Source organism: Macrotis lagotis, chromosome 6, assembly GCF_037893015.1.
Source record: "Macrotis lagotis isolate mMagLag1 chromosome 6, bilby.v1.9.chrom.fasta, whole genome shotgun sequence".
Taxonomy (NCBI): Eukaryota; Metazoa; Chordata; class Mammalia; order Peramelemorphia; family Peramelidae; genus Macrotis; species Macrotis lagotis.
Window position 1 is genome coordinate 157,782,735 of NC_133663.1, and position 14,719 is coordinate 157,797,453.

Sequence of the window (14,719 nt, forward strand, 5' to 3'; positions counted from 1 at the left end):
AAATGAAATATAACCTAAAGGGAACAACAGCAGCCATTTAAAGAACTTATCAAAAAGTCAATTTGAATTTTGAACCTATTTCAACTCCTGTATATCTTGGAGGCAAAGAACTATAATCTGTCTTGTCCTCACCTTATTTTACTCATAGGACTTATTTGTCATGAAAAGTCATGTAATTTTTTTCTCTATCTGGTCTATGACCTTCTATTGGAAGAAGTAACCAAATCCATGAAATCTCTGCTCTGTAGAAGTTTTTAACTATTCATTTTACTCTTTCATTTCCTGTCTTATTCAGATGCTTCATTCCTAAAAATATTTATTATATTTATGTACCTATTATGTATAAGCAAGGCAGAACATCATATTAGATAAAAGATAAGTCTGGAGAATTCCTTCTTTGCCTTTGACATATGTATTTTAGCTTTTTGACCATGGACAAGTCACTTATCTCAGAGCCCCTCAAGGCAACTTTCTAAAAGTAAGTTAGAGATGATTTGCTGATATGTATTATTGTGGTAATTTTCCTCAATGAGATATTCCCAAAATGATTAAAATCACTTTCTCCCTTTTACCCTCAAATGTACCTGTTATATTCAGAGAAAAACTGAAAAATATTTCAAAGTATGATAAATAAGATCCCTAGATTGTTTCTTTCGGTCCTTCTTTTATAGTTGAGGAACTAGAGATTTAAAATTATATTCTCAGTGACTTAAAAAGAAGAGATAAAATGTCTTATTTAGGGAACCCAGCAAAGGCATCTACATTGCAGAATAAATGGCATCTGGTCATGGGAGATATTCTGATTCCTTAGTGGATGTTCTAAAAGATGTTCATGCAGATCTTGGCAAATTATGAAGGCTTTTGAATTTGTGCATGGGCAGGCTGTCTTGCAAGGGTCCTATCTAAGCAACTTCTCAGCTGGATGCAGAGATAGTTGCCACTATATATGTTCAGTCATGAGGTGAAGAATTTCATTGGCCGTGTCAGTATATAGAAATGATCCAAAAGTCACCCTGTGTTGAAATCTTAAACTACATGTATCCATTCTGTGTCATCCAGTTTCTCTTCATAAACAAAATGTAGCTGGTATCAAGTAGCAGAGTTCAAAGGGTCAGGGTTCTGACTATACTGTTGAACAGATGGAATTTATTAGGAAAAGAAATTAGGAAAATGTTATCTTTATTTTTCCCTTCTGGTCCAATGACCAAGGAGAAACATGAGAATTCACAAACCCCTCCCAAGGATAGAGTTTCTCTTCAGCATTCTTTTGACATGTTGATCCAAGAAGAATGCTTACAGTTTATGGAATCATGACTCTGATACCATCAAGTTGTTTGAACAGGACAGCTTGTGGTTGATCCTGCCTGTCTCTTTTTTATTAAGAAAAGATTAAAATCCAGATTTTTCGCCTTCTTATGCCAAATGAAAGTGCAATATTTTACTTTTCATTTTGGATCAAATAGTAGCCTAAAGCATTTACATTCACATTTGTGTCTTGATTACTTATATGAAAGCAAAAGTAACAGCATTTTCTTTATCATTAGGTGATGAGACTTGTCACCTCACTTTATGAGCAGCAGATTCTTAGCTCAGGGAGCAGCCAGGGGCAGACCATAAAATAAAGGATTATAGAGAAAAGATATTAGTAGAATAGAAGCATCAGCACTTCTTACTGTATTTAACTCAGACTATGAGGCCCGCCTGGGGAGCTAATGCTACTTAACAGTATTTGGGCTAAAAGCCAAAAGGAAATTGTATTTTAGAGAAAGAAAATATGGCATTCCATATGGTAGGTAATCCTGGTCACTTAATGTAAGGTGTATAGACATTTAATAGTAGCCAAAAAAGGGGGTGGGGAGGAGAAGAGATAAAAATGAATTTCATTGTCAAAGAATAAACATTTGCAGTTCTTTGTAGCCAAAAGGCAATTGATAACATATCCGATTACTAAAGTTGAGGAAAGGATACTCTGAAAACATTTTTTCCCTTGAATAAGTTTCTAGAGTATCGGGTAAGGACCTTGAACTTTCTCTCTGTCTGGCTCTGTTTCCTAGGTCAAAAGGGTTGTCTATGGGAGGGTTAAACTGAGTAGACACAATAGTAAGTTATCTCTAGTATAGTTCCCTGGGATAGTAGTGGGGATTGATACTAGTAGGCAAACCCAATAGTACTTGATGGACTTGCATAAATTTTATCCCTACCCTGCAAAGTTTTTCAGAAGAGCCATTCAAGGTTCAAATGAATATAAGGTACTCTCTTGAAGAGGGTTAAGTATGAATAAGGGACACGGTATTTTTTTAAATTAATTCATTTATTTTCATCCATATGCATATGTATATTGCTGTTACAAAATTTCCTTCCACCTTCCCTTCCCATCCCCATCCCCTCAACAGTGGTCAGGTTAGCATTGTACATACATATTTTGAATAAATATGTTTATATATTAATCATTTTTAGTATGAGGAATTAGGATTAGGGGAAAGAGATACATAAAAGATAATTTTTTATAAAGTGTCCATTGGATTTTGAAGGGGTTTTTTTTGTTTTTGTTTTTGTTTTTTTGTTTTTCTTCCTCTGGATGGAGATAATATTGTCCATAGTGGGTCTAATACAATTGTCCTAGCTCTCTGAACTGCTGAGAGGAGCTACTTTCATTAAGGTAGAACATCTCACGACATTGTTGTTAATGTGTAAATTGTTCTCTTGGTTCTCTCCCTTCATTCAGCAGTAGATCCCATAAGTCATTCCATGCTTCTCTAGAGTCTGACCATTTTTAGTTTCTTATAGAACAATAATATTCTATAGTATTCATGTACCATAATTTGATTAGCCATTTCCCAGTTGATGGACAGGCAGACATTCTTAAAAGGAACTTTCTGTACCCTATGTCTTTTCCCCCAGTTCCAAACTTAATAGGTCACTGCCTAGTATCTTCAGTGTCGGACCTCAAAAACACAAATGACCATATCTTACTTATGGCTCATAGGAGCCTATGACATATTACTCAAATTATTGACATCTATTACCACTCAATAAGTCTATTGAGCATTGAACAAATATCCTGCCTTCTTTCTAACTCAGATAGATTATTAGTCATGAAGAGGATTAAACTCAAAGTCTTAAAGACCATCTGGATAGGCATTTCATAATAGTCAATCTGGTCATTTACTCAGATGAGCCAATGTTATTCACATAATGTCTTCACCTAAAACTTTTATTTTCCTTGTCCTGTTTTGAATAGTCTCTTTGTAATCACCAAGAACTCCTTAAATTTATGCTTGCATAATTCTGGGCTTATTTATTTTTGGTATTCCAATTTCTAACCCTATTGACCTGCCCAAACAGTTAGTTCAGTGATTTCAAAGTTAATTTATATAGTTAATTTTTGAGTAAATCTTTACTTTCTATAATCACTGCCTATTAAATTACTAGATAGATTTAAGTTTTTTCCCCTTATTTCTCCTACTCTTAAGTTGGAAGTTCTTATATAAGCAGAGGCAGCATGGTGAATAGAGTGCCAAATATGGATTTAGGAAGAACCATCTTCATGAATTCAAATGCAGCCTCAGATTCTTTCTAGTAATATGACCCTGGGCAAGTCACTTAACCTTATTTAATTCAATTTCAATATCTGTAAAATGAGTTGGAAAAGGAATGGCAAACCACTCTAGTATTTTGTCAAGGAAACCCCAAATGGGACCATGAAGAGTTGAACATGACTGGAAAATGACTGAATAGTACATAAAGAAATAGGGTTTGGTGGGAGAAATGATATGTACTGTATCAGATACGAGGAACAGGAATGAGTAAGCATTTATTAAGTGCCTACTGTGGATCAAACACTGGATTAAGTGCTTTTCAAGTATCACATTCTATCTTCAAAATAATCCTGTGAATACTGTTATATATCCCCACTTTACAATTCAGGAAAATGAGACAGACAGAAGTTAAATGGATTACTCAGATTCACAAAGCTAGTATCTGAGGCTATATTTGAATTCAGGTTCACCTGTCTCCAACCCTAGAGCTCTATCCTTTGAGCTCCCTACTTTCTCCTCATGGCCATATATAGCCAATAGATGGCACAATTGGTACTCAAAGTTAAATTTTTGCACTCCAAACCTGTGCTTTCTCCTACTAAAACACTCTACCCTTCTTTCTCAATTGAAGAAGGGAGGATGTAGTAGGGGAAAGACCTGTCAGGTCCCTGTTACAATATCCCATGGATATAAATGCAAAACTATACTGGTGTAAAAGTGTGAATAGAGACCAGGAGATTGATGCATGCTGTGAATTACAGGGATTTAATAACTGTCTGGGGATCTAAGAGATAAAAGAGAGGGAAAAATAAAAAAGCACAAAGTGTGGAACCAACTGAATGCTGACCCATTAACAGAAATAGTGAAGTTAGCGAGAGTTTTGCTTTTTTTTTTATTATGGCTTTGGTTTTTGCCTTAATGGATTTGAGGTGTAATGGGACATCTAGGTGGAGATAAGCCAATTGGTTATAAGTATCTGAACCTGAAAGCATCTATGTAGAGATGATCATTGGAACTTTATAAGCTAAAAGCTGACAAGAGAAAGAGTGTAGAAACAAAGGAGAGGGCTGTAGGCAGAATCCTGGAAAGTATCTGCTTTATGTGATCAAAAAAGGTAACAGAACTATTCAGTGAGTGATTATTGATATGTGAAGAGATTTAGGAAAGTGTAATATCTTAGAAATCATAGCATGTGAGTTCATTCAAAGTAACGAGTTCAAATGTTGCAGAAAGTTTAAGGAGTATCAGAAATGAGGTCCATTGAATTTGTCAATTAAGTGGTAGTTGTTGTTTTTGAGAGAGTAAGCACAATATAATAATTATGACTGAAGAGAGTTTGCAAAAGTATAAGGAAAATATGAGGTGGTAAAGACAGAAAAATTGTATCTAAAACTTAAATATTATGACATGTATGACAGCATTAGAGCTAAAAGATATTTTAGAGGTCATTTCATCTACATTTTTTATCTTATGGAAAAAGGAACCCTGAAGCTGAAAAAGGAAGCATGCCTCTCTCCCTGTAACACAAAGAGCTAATGGTAGATAAAGGATTGGAGTCCATTCCCCATTCATACCTTGATGAAAGATAGTACTTTAATCTTTACATTTGCTTGATCACCACCCCATGTATCCCTGGTAAAAGGCATTAATGTGATGTTTGACTACTCCATCTATGTGTTTTTGAATTTCCACACTATGTATCATCGTAATTAATAGAGTCACTTAATTCAAGCTACTTTAGTCAGGTGTATTATTTGACAAACTTCAAAAGAATATAACAGAATATTAGTTTTAGCTTAAAAAGTTTACATTGATGAATTTGGCTAGAGCAGTTTATGTTGAATGATAAGGACAGAACCTAGATTGAAAGATTCAGAAAAAGGATGAGAAAGTTTATAACTGGAAGTAATAAGTGAATATATCATTGTCATGGAGTTTGTCAAGGAAAAAATATATGAGATAATTAGTTGAAGGGATAATAGGTTTAAATAAAGAATTTTTTTTAAAAATAAGAATGATCTGGGCTTATTTGAAGGTAGCAAAATGTAACCAGTGGAAAAGGAGAGATAAAATTAAGGTGCATTGAAGTAAGATGTTGTATGGCAATGAGATAAAGGAATAAAGGGCACAATCATCAGGTTTGGCATAGAAAAGAAAAGCATATGAACCTAGAGCAGAGAAGGAAAGTATTTAAAGGGTCAGCTATCTCGGAATGGATAGCTTCAATTTTTTCATTGAAGTGTGATGGCAGTTTCCTTTGCAAAAAGATAGGAGGAAAAGGAAGAATGATGGCCTGGAAAAGTAGTTAACATGAAAATCTACACATTTAGTAATGGAAAGGGGTGGCCAATGAGATAGTATTTTCAGGGGATAACTAAGTTTCAGTAATTGCAATGACAAAAGAAACTAGTCTAAAAAAGATCTTATATGGAGCATATCTTATTAAAAATAGAATGAAGGTTCCACTTAGCACAGTGAATTGGATAGAAAAAAACTGAATAGGAACCAAGGAAGTACTCATTTGACATGGGTAGGTGTGAGAGAGGAGGAACTAGTGTCCAGGGCTGAAAAATTTATTCCAGGTGTTCCCAGATTCTCAAGAAGAGCAACAGATTTTCACTCATTCTCTAGTAGCAATGATAATATTGATCTGATTCTCATTCCCTGGGTATGGAGTGGCCAGTAGGTTACCAAAGGAAGTTGGTATGTTTGATGGTGGTTATGCACAAGGGAAGTTGTCCATTAATATCTTAGTTCTGATGTCCTGGTGATCTTGTTTGAGGCCTCAAACTTATATTGGGTTTGGGGTTTAAATTTCCCCTCCAATCAACATATGAGAATTTTTATAATAGACATGTAAACTAAATTCGATTATAGTGTTAAATATTTTAATGTTTTATTTTTCTTTTTTTCTCATAACAGGAACATGGTTACAATGAATTGCAACCATAATAAAAAAAGATAAATTTAACTTAGTTGAATTTCTTACTTTGAATTATATGACAAAGTGTTTTTAAGAGAAATATAAAGAAGGATATTTTAAATTGGCATTTGACACTTAAAACATAAAATGTTGTATAGTACTTTATGCTTCCTGACTTTTACTGATATCTTAAAGGATGAATACTTAAAGAATACACTAACTTCTGATTATTTTCCAAAATACATGACTCCCAAAACCCTGAAATATATGTTTTTGTAAGTTCCTTTCTGATTTTTATCTTGATTATACTAATTAGTAGATAAATGTCTAATATCTGGTATTCATATATGCATGGTACAAATGCAACTGTTGTATTATCCAGATATTTGGAATGTTTTCCAGAAATTTGCAAAATAGAGATATCATTCTAATGTTCTAACCAAGAAAGGAATTAATTTTTTAAAATAATATTATGAAAAGCATAGAGAGAAATACATTTCCTTCTTCTCTTTAGATTTCATTTTTTCTTCTTTAAAGGGGTTGAACCAAGTCTTCTATAATATCACTTTGAACTTTCATATTATACATCCCTACCTTTATCCTTAAATTCGCCCGTTGTTTATTCCTTTGATAATCATTAGATGTTCATCTTTATTGTGACTAAAGTAGTTTTTTTTCCCTTTTGGTGATACATTTGAACATCAAATGAGTTTTGAATTAATACAATATATAAATAAAAATTCAAAAACATGAATAATTTCAGGCTAAGGCCAATCTAAAGAAAACTATTCCTGTATAAGTTTGTTGCTGTTTAAAAAAAAAACATTCAGCAAAGAAAGAAATCCTTTTAACAGTTTGGTATGTTATGATTCCTGATAATACTTGCTTTCAGGGAGTATTTATGGAAAGCTTACTATGTTCAAGATCCTGAGCTAGGCACTGTGGAGGATATAGAGATGAATAAGATACTCCCCCTAGCTATTAAAGATCTTAAAAATCTATCTAACAAGGGAGATAAGTCATGTAAACAAATAACAGTGATATGGAACAGAATGGTAAAGGTGGCATAAGACTTATTAGGTGCTTTAGGAGTTACTGAAGGGATGTTATCTTGTGCCTAGAGAGACTCTAGGAAGACTTAATGAAGGAGGTGGTATTTGAGCTAAGTCATGACAGATTGATAGTTTTCTAATGGCATAGATAATGTTGAACTCTGGACCAGTAAACATCTCTGCCAGTGGGAACAAGATGTACAGAAATGGGAAGGCAAACAAGTGAAGAGTGGGTTTGGATATCAGTGACTTCATTTTGGCTATAGTTCAATATGCACATAAAGGATGGGGCTCCTAATTGAGAAAGGCCTCCATTTATCCCCACCAAGATCTTACTATATTCCCCCTCACTGATGAGGGGAAATGTTGTTATTCCCCCTCACTGCCACCTTTGCCACAACTTCAGAGTGAAAATTAGTATTTTAGCTCATACTCTAGGAATTTGGGTTACTGATTGGGGAGAACTCTCTTTAATCTCACTGCAACTTTTAAGTCATCTTCATACCTCAATGCCCTTCACTCCCAGCTTATTCCACCTCTCCCACCCTTTCCCTTTTCACCTTCCCATCCCACAAGATTTCTACTTTTGACTCAGCACATTTATCAGATCAACACTACCATTCTGGGAATGGGTATGTCAATCAGTTGCCCTGTGATAGCTTTGTGGAAAAGAGGATGGAGTTGTAAGGCTTCAAGTTAGAAAGACCTGAGTTCAAATGTGGCTTCAGACACTTACCAGCTGTGTGACCCTGGATGTCACTTAAATTAGATTGTTGAACTATAAAATAGGGATAAGTACAGTACTTATGTCAAAAAAGATTACAATTTAGAGAGCACATAATTCAGTGCCTGACACATCCTGGGCACAATTAATGTTTCTTTTCTTCCATTCTCTTCACTTGTGACTTGTAATTTCACCTTCCTTTTGACTTCTTTTACTGAAACTTCCTTTTCTGATTTTCACTTACACATAAATAGCATTTTTCCATTAAAGGCAAGGATGATTTTTTTGTGTTTGTCTCCTTTGGGCTTAGCACTGAGACTGGAATAAAGTTAACTTCATGTTTTTCCCCCTTTGATTTTAGGATATACTGTGACTATAACATGGATAGTCCTGTGGATAGTTATGTTAAGGAACTGTTAGACAAAAGACTATTGACTATTTTTTCTTTTTTTGAGCATATCAATGACTGAAATTAATAGGAGACTATTACAGTAGTCCAAATGATGAAATTAAGTTCTGAACTAAAGTAGTAGTAATAGTAATAATAGTAGTTATAGTAGTAGTAGTAGTAGTAATAGCAGCAGCAGCATTAGTATTAGTATTAGTAGAACAATTAGTAACAATAAATAACATATAAGAAAGTTTTATGTGCATTTTAAAGTTTATAATGTGCTTTATACACATTTAAATTTATCTTCAAAACTACCCTGGGTGGTAGATGCTATTATTATACTCATATTACAACTGAGAAAACTGAGGCAGACAGAGGCTAAGTAACTTGTTCAAGTTGCCATAACTAGTAAATGTTAAAGATTGGATTTGAACTCAGGTCTTCATGAAATCAGGTCCAGAATTTGATCAATTGTGCAAATTATTTGTCTCAGAGAAAATGATTAGGATATTGTGAAAAAAGTTTGAATATGGTGACTAAGAATATGGAGAAATCAAAGATTAAGTCTAAGATTTTGAGTCTGAGAGAGTTTAAAATTTGAATAGGGGAAAATATGAGTATATGGTTGTTGGAGGGAGGGAAGAAGAAGGGGAAGCAGTCACCAGATCATAAAATTTACTTTCCATGCTAGTAAGAGGCATAGGTAGGCATGTCCTTCAGATCATTGGCTTCCTAGGTTTTTTTACATGTTGAGTTTGAAGAATGAGTGAGCCAATAAGTCCTACATGATGATGATATTTGTCCTTCATTCTTGAAGAAGACCTTGACACCAGGGAGATGATACCATGAGAAGCACATGAATTGGATTTGAGTGTGGGGGTAATGTACTAAGTCACAAACCTGACTTTCTCCTCCAAAGTCATCTGGATCCAATGACCAAATATGAATCAGGATGACTGGAGATGATCCTGGATATAAGACAATCAAGGTTAAGTGATTTGCCCAAGGTCACACAGCTAGTTAGAGTCAAGTGTCTGAGACTTGATTCAAACTCCTGTCCTCCTGATTCCAAGGCTACTGTTCTATCCATTGTGTCACCTAGCTGCCCTAGGGAACAGGGAAATGAAGAGAAAGAATCAAAACTTGGATGAATACCTAGGGCTAGAGATGAAGCTTAGCAGTCAGTCCTGTAGAGATAATGGTTAGAACTATTAGAATTCTAGAAGAAAATGTGGAATATCTCATTGGAAAAAAATTGACCTGTAAAACAGATCCAGAAGAGATCATTTGAAAATTATTGTACTAGCTGAAATCCATGACCAAAAAAATCAGCCTAGATGTCATTTTTTTTCAAGAAATTATCTAGCAAAACAGCCCTGATATCCTAGAAGCAGAAGGTATGATCACTTCCTGAAAGAGATCCTAAAATTAAAACTCCCAAGAATACTATAGCAAAATTTTAGAACTTCCAAGTCAAGGAGAAAATATTGTAAGCAGTCAGAAAGTAACAATTCAAATATAATGGAACTATAGTCAGAATAACACAGGATTTAGCAGCTTCTTCATTAAGGGATCATAGGACTTGGAATATGATATCCCAGAAGGTCAATGAGCTTGGATCCCAACCAAGAATCAACTGTGCAGCAAAATTGAGCACACTCTTTCAGGGAAAATATAGATATTCAATGAGATAGTGAACTTTCATACTTTACTGATGAAATTACCAGATCTGAACAGAAAATTTGATCTTGAAATACAAGACTCAAATGAAGCATAAAAATGTAAACAGGAAAGATAAATCATAAAGGACTTCATGTTGTTGAAACTGCTTATATACCTGCATTGGAAGATGATACTGATGACTTATACTGGCTTTCTCATTTATTAGGGCAACTGGAAGGAGTATATCTTGACAAGGCACAGGTGGGAGTTAAATTTTAAGACTTATTAAAAAGTTGGAGTTAATGAGGGAGAAAGGAATGTATTTGGAGATAGGGAAAAGAGAGTAGGAATGGATAAGTTATTTCACATAAAAGAAACAAAAAAAAAGCTTTGTCAGTGGAGTGGACAACAGGTGAGGAGCAATGAGTGAGTCTTACTCTCATTGGAACTGACTCAGAGAGAGATTAACATAAACACTCATTTGGGTATAGAAATCTATCTTAACCCAGAAGAAAGTAGGAGGAGAAGAAAGGGATAAAAGGAAGGGGGAGGTAGGTGATAGAGGGGAGGGAAGATCGTGGAGTCAAGTAGTCAACAAACCATTTTTGAGGAGGATCAGAATGTAAGGAGAGAAAGTATAGAATTAATGACAGTGGCAGGGGGCAGGGGAATAGGATGAAGTGAATTACTGTTACCAGTGGCAACTGTGAGGAAAAAAAACATTGAAACAAGTTTCTCTGATAAAGAGATCATTTCTCAAACATAGAGAATTGAGTTAATTTTATAAAAATAATAGCCATTCCCCAATTGATAAATGATTAAGAAATATGAATAGTTTTCAGATGTAGTTATCAAGGCAATCTAAAGCTTTTTTTAAATGTCCTACCTCACTATTGTTGGAACAAATGGGAGTAGGAACAATTATGAGGTACTACTATATATCTATTGGAATGACTAATAGGATAGAAGGAGAAAATGAAAAATGTTGAAGGGATATAGAAAAACTGAGACATTAATGCACTATTGAAGGAGTTGTGAAATGATTCAGCAATTCTGTTAGCTAGAGCAATTCTGTAAGGTAATATAAAACCAAGCCTTCCCTCTGACCTAGCAGTGCCACTTACTACTAAGTCTATATTCCAGAAGAGATGAAATGCTGGAAGAAAAGAATCTATCTATATAGGGATATTTATGGAAGCTCTTTTCTGGTAACAGGGAGCTAGAGATTGAGGGTATGCCCAGCAGTTGGAGAATGGCTGAACAAATTGTGGTATGTGATTGAGATGAAATACTGTTCTATTATAGGAAATGATGAACAAGTTGCTCTCAGTAAAAAACTTATATGAGTAGAGGCAATGGGAATTGTACCTCATACAAAGTATCAACAATAATGTAGTATGACCAGATGTGAATGACTGACGTACTTTGGGCAATGCTGTGATGCAAGAGAACCCCAAAAGGCTTTATGATAAAGAATGCTTTCCATCCCAAAGATAGTTCTTTTTTAACTTTCTTTTTCTTGAAGTTTCTCCTTTTTTGCATGAGGAGGTGAGTTATGTTTACTTTTACAACATGACTATTGTAATAATGTGAAAAATAAAGGGAATATAATCTATAAAAATATAAAAACATTCAAAATGTAAATAAAAAGAACAGATGAGGGCCAGAAAGAAAACTGTAATTACAGGTTAAACTTTGAATATACTTAAAAAGACAAGCAGGATGTTGTACTTCATTTAGAAATGATTTTCCATTTTAATCCCTCCTTTTTTATATATAGCTATTTGTTTGTTATTTAGTGTTTGAAAATTCAGAATTAAAATGAAAAATTATTTTATTAATTAGAATGTAAACTCCTTGAAGGCAAGACTGATTTCTCTTTTTTCTGCCCTATTTGCTTAGTACAGTTTCTGGAATATATGAGTGTCTAAAAATACTTCCAGATTGATTGATTCCTTATTCCTCTGCAATGTTTTTTATACTGTAATAAAGAATTATTTATAACTTCCATGTCTCTCTGTGTGGCAAAGAGATCAACTGTTTGGGCTAAATTGTTTCCTAGGCTCATTTGGTCTCCTAGAGGCAACTACTTTACATCAATTAAGATATTCTAGAAAATGGTTAATAACACAGCTGTATAATATACATTCTTGCTATATTATACACTATCTAAATCTGTCTTTCTTTGGTCCTTTTGAGAAACAGAACATCTTGTTCAGAGAAACTTCATCCTGAATATTTCCAGTTAAAGAGATGAAACATGATGGCCTATAGGTGTTGCTGCAAAATAGTGAAATAAAATTAAGAATTACAGCCTGGAATTTCTGAGCTCTGAGATTATATAACATACTTTTGTGGTATGTGTAGTTAGCTTTATATTATCATTTCTTCCTTTTTGTCCAACTAAGTGCTGAAATGGTAGCACAGCATTAGTATTGAGGAGTTTTGGGGGGATGAATTTTAGAGGTCTGAAATGATAGATAATTAAGAAATGAGTCATTCTAAAATAAAAAGTAAAGGGGCAAACCTTGTAGCATATGAAAGAAAGCAAAAGCAGAATGGGCTCGTGCAAAGGAAGGGTTAAGTGATTAGAGGTTACAATAAAGATGAAGAGTTGGTTTAATGACAGTGAGTAGAGCAATGGAAAGATAGGTGGTTATGGTTGGAGAATGGAATTTCCAAGCTCCAGATGTTATTGATGATGTAATTCCATAGTTTTGGTATTTGGTAATTATAGAGTAAACAGGAGACAATTGGCACTGAAATGTCTGTGGGAATTGAGAGCTCAAGTTCTTAGAAAGCTTTCCTATGAATAGGTGAATTTTTCAACAAATGCTTCCATCAAATTCAAAAGAAATATATTACTGCATGCTTAAAATAATTTAATCCTATTTAATAGTCAGAATGCATAGAGAGCTCTTTTACTTCCTTAATATTCTTCTTCAATGTTTAATAAGTTTTTTTATGGAATAAAGCAATACATTGGCTAATATCTCATAGAAACATGAAAAATGTTTTGGAGCTACTATATTCAAATTCCATTTTTTTCTTAACTGAAAAGCTTGTTCACTCACAGTAAAGAGCTTTAGTATAATCAACCTTTAAAGAGTATAAAAAGTGTTATAGTTAAAAATAGACAACATTGTTTCCGACATCCATTCTAACAAGCTTCTCTTATTACTCTTACTCATCCACCCTCCCCCATATGAAAGCCTCCCACAAAATGTCACATCAAAGGAATTAATCTATGTAGGGGCATTTATAATTGCAGTGGAAAATGATGCTGATTTTACTTAGTGTCTGTGATGCATTATTTCATTAGCAAAGGCTTCCCATCGCATTATGCACACCCTCACCCAACTTTCTGGTCTGTTTGAGAGATGCCAAGTTCTTACCCTTAGAGAATTCAGTCTAAATATTTCCAGTTAAGGAAATGAATTATGGTGACCCATGCTTTCAGAGAAATAAAATTGAATCCCTACCTTAAACTTGAATCTCAAAATCAAAAGTGGCATCTAATTGACATGATAGATAGTAATACTAGACTTGAAATATGGAAGACTTCAATTTGAATGCCAATAAGCATTGCTTGACCTGGGGAAAGTCATTTAACTTCCTTTAGTCTCAGTTCTCTAAACTTCAAATGTGGATATAATAACATCTCCCTCCCAGAGTTGTTTTGAATATCAGATGAGATAGTATATATAAAGTTCACTTTACAAATCTTAAAGGGCTAAGAGAATGATAGGTATTATTTTTATTATCTAAGAAATAACCATTTGAATTTTATGGCAATTTTACAAGCTTTGATTTTTGGATTGTGAATCCTCATTGCCTAGCAAATAAACATTTAAAAATATATGTTGAATTGAATCACATCATTTGACCACAATCTCATTAGGTAAGATACTCTAAGCATTATATCCTCCTTTGGTTAGGTGAAAAAAATTTAGTTTGGGATACTCATTGACTTTTTTTCTATGTTAATAAAGCTGGAAATATAAAACCATGGTTCAATTTGTAATTCTGCTGCCAAACCTAACCATATAGGACTATTAAGGGATGTTTGTTAAAGCAAGAGAGGGAAACACCACTTAGTCTGAAAATATTTATTTGGGAAGAGGATGTTGAGAAACAGAGAAGTGAAATGTTGACAGATGGTATCAGAAAGCTGCTAGCCAACTTGTTGCATGTAGGACTAGCCTTGGGGGAAATTGCTAAATAGACAGTTTGTCATCCATGTCTCTATCTCTATCCTGGGGGATTTTTTTTCCATAGTGTTTCATCATGGCGTGGAAGTGAACCCTGAGTTCCTTAAGGCAAAATTAAATGAGTCCAGGTTCTGATAGGTAGTACCAAGCTGGGAAGACTTTGATGATGAAATCAGGGATGAATTATTTGTTTATTGGCTGAAAACAAGCCCAGCTG

The 14,719-nt window shown here is 34.2% G+C and overlaps 1 protein-coding gene across 2 annotated transcripts in view; it reads left to right on the forward strand.

Annotated features, from left to right (window-relative positions):
• GPC6 (glypican 6) overlaps positions 1–14,719 on the forward strand; it is a 1,417,939-nt gene that overhangs the window by 365,194 nt on the left and 1,038,026 nt on the right. The gene's annotated exons all lie outside the window — the stretch shown is intronic.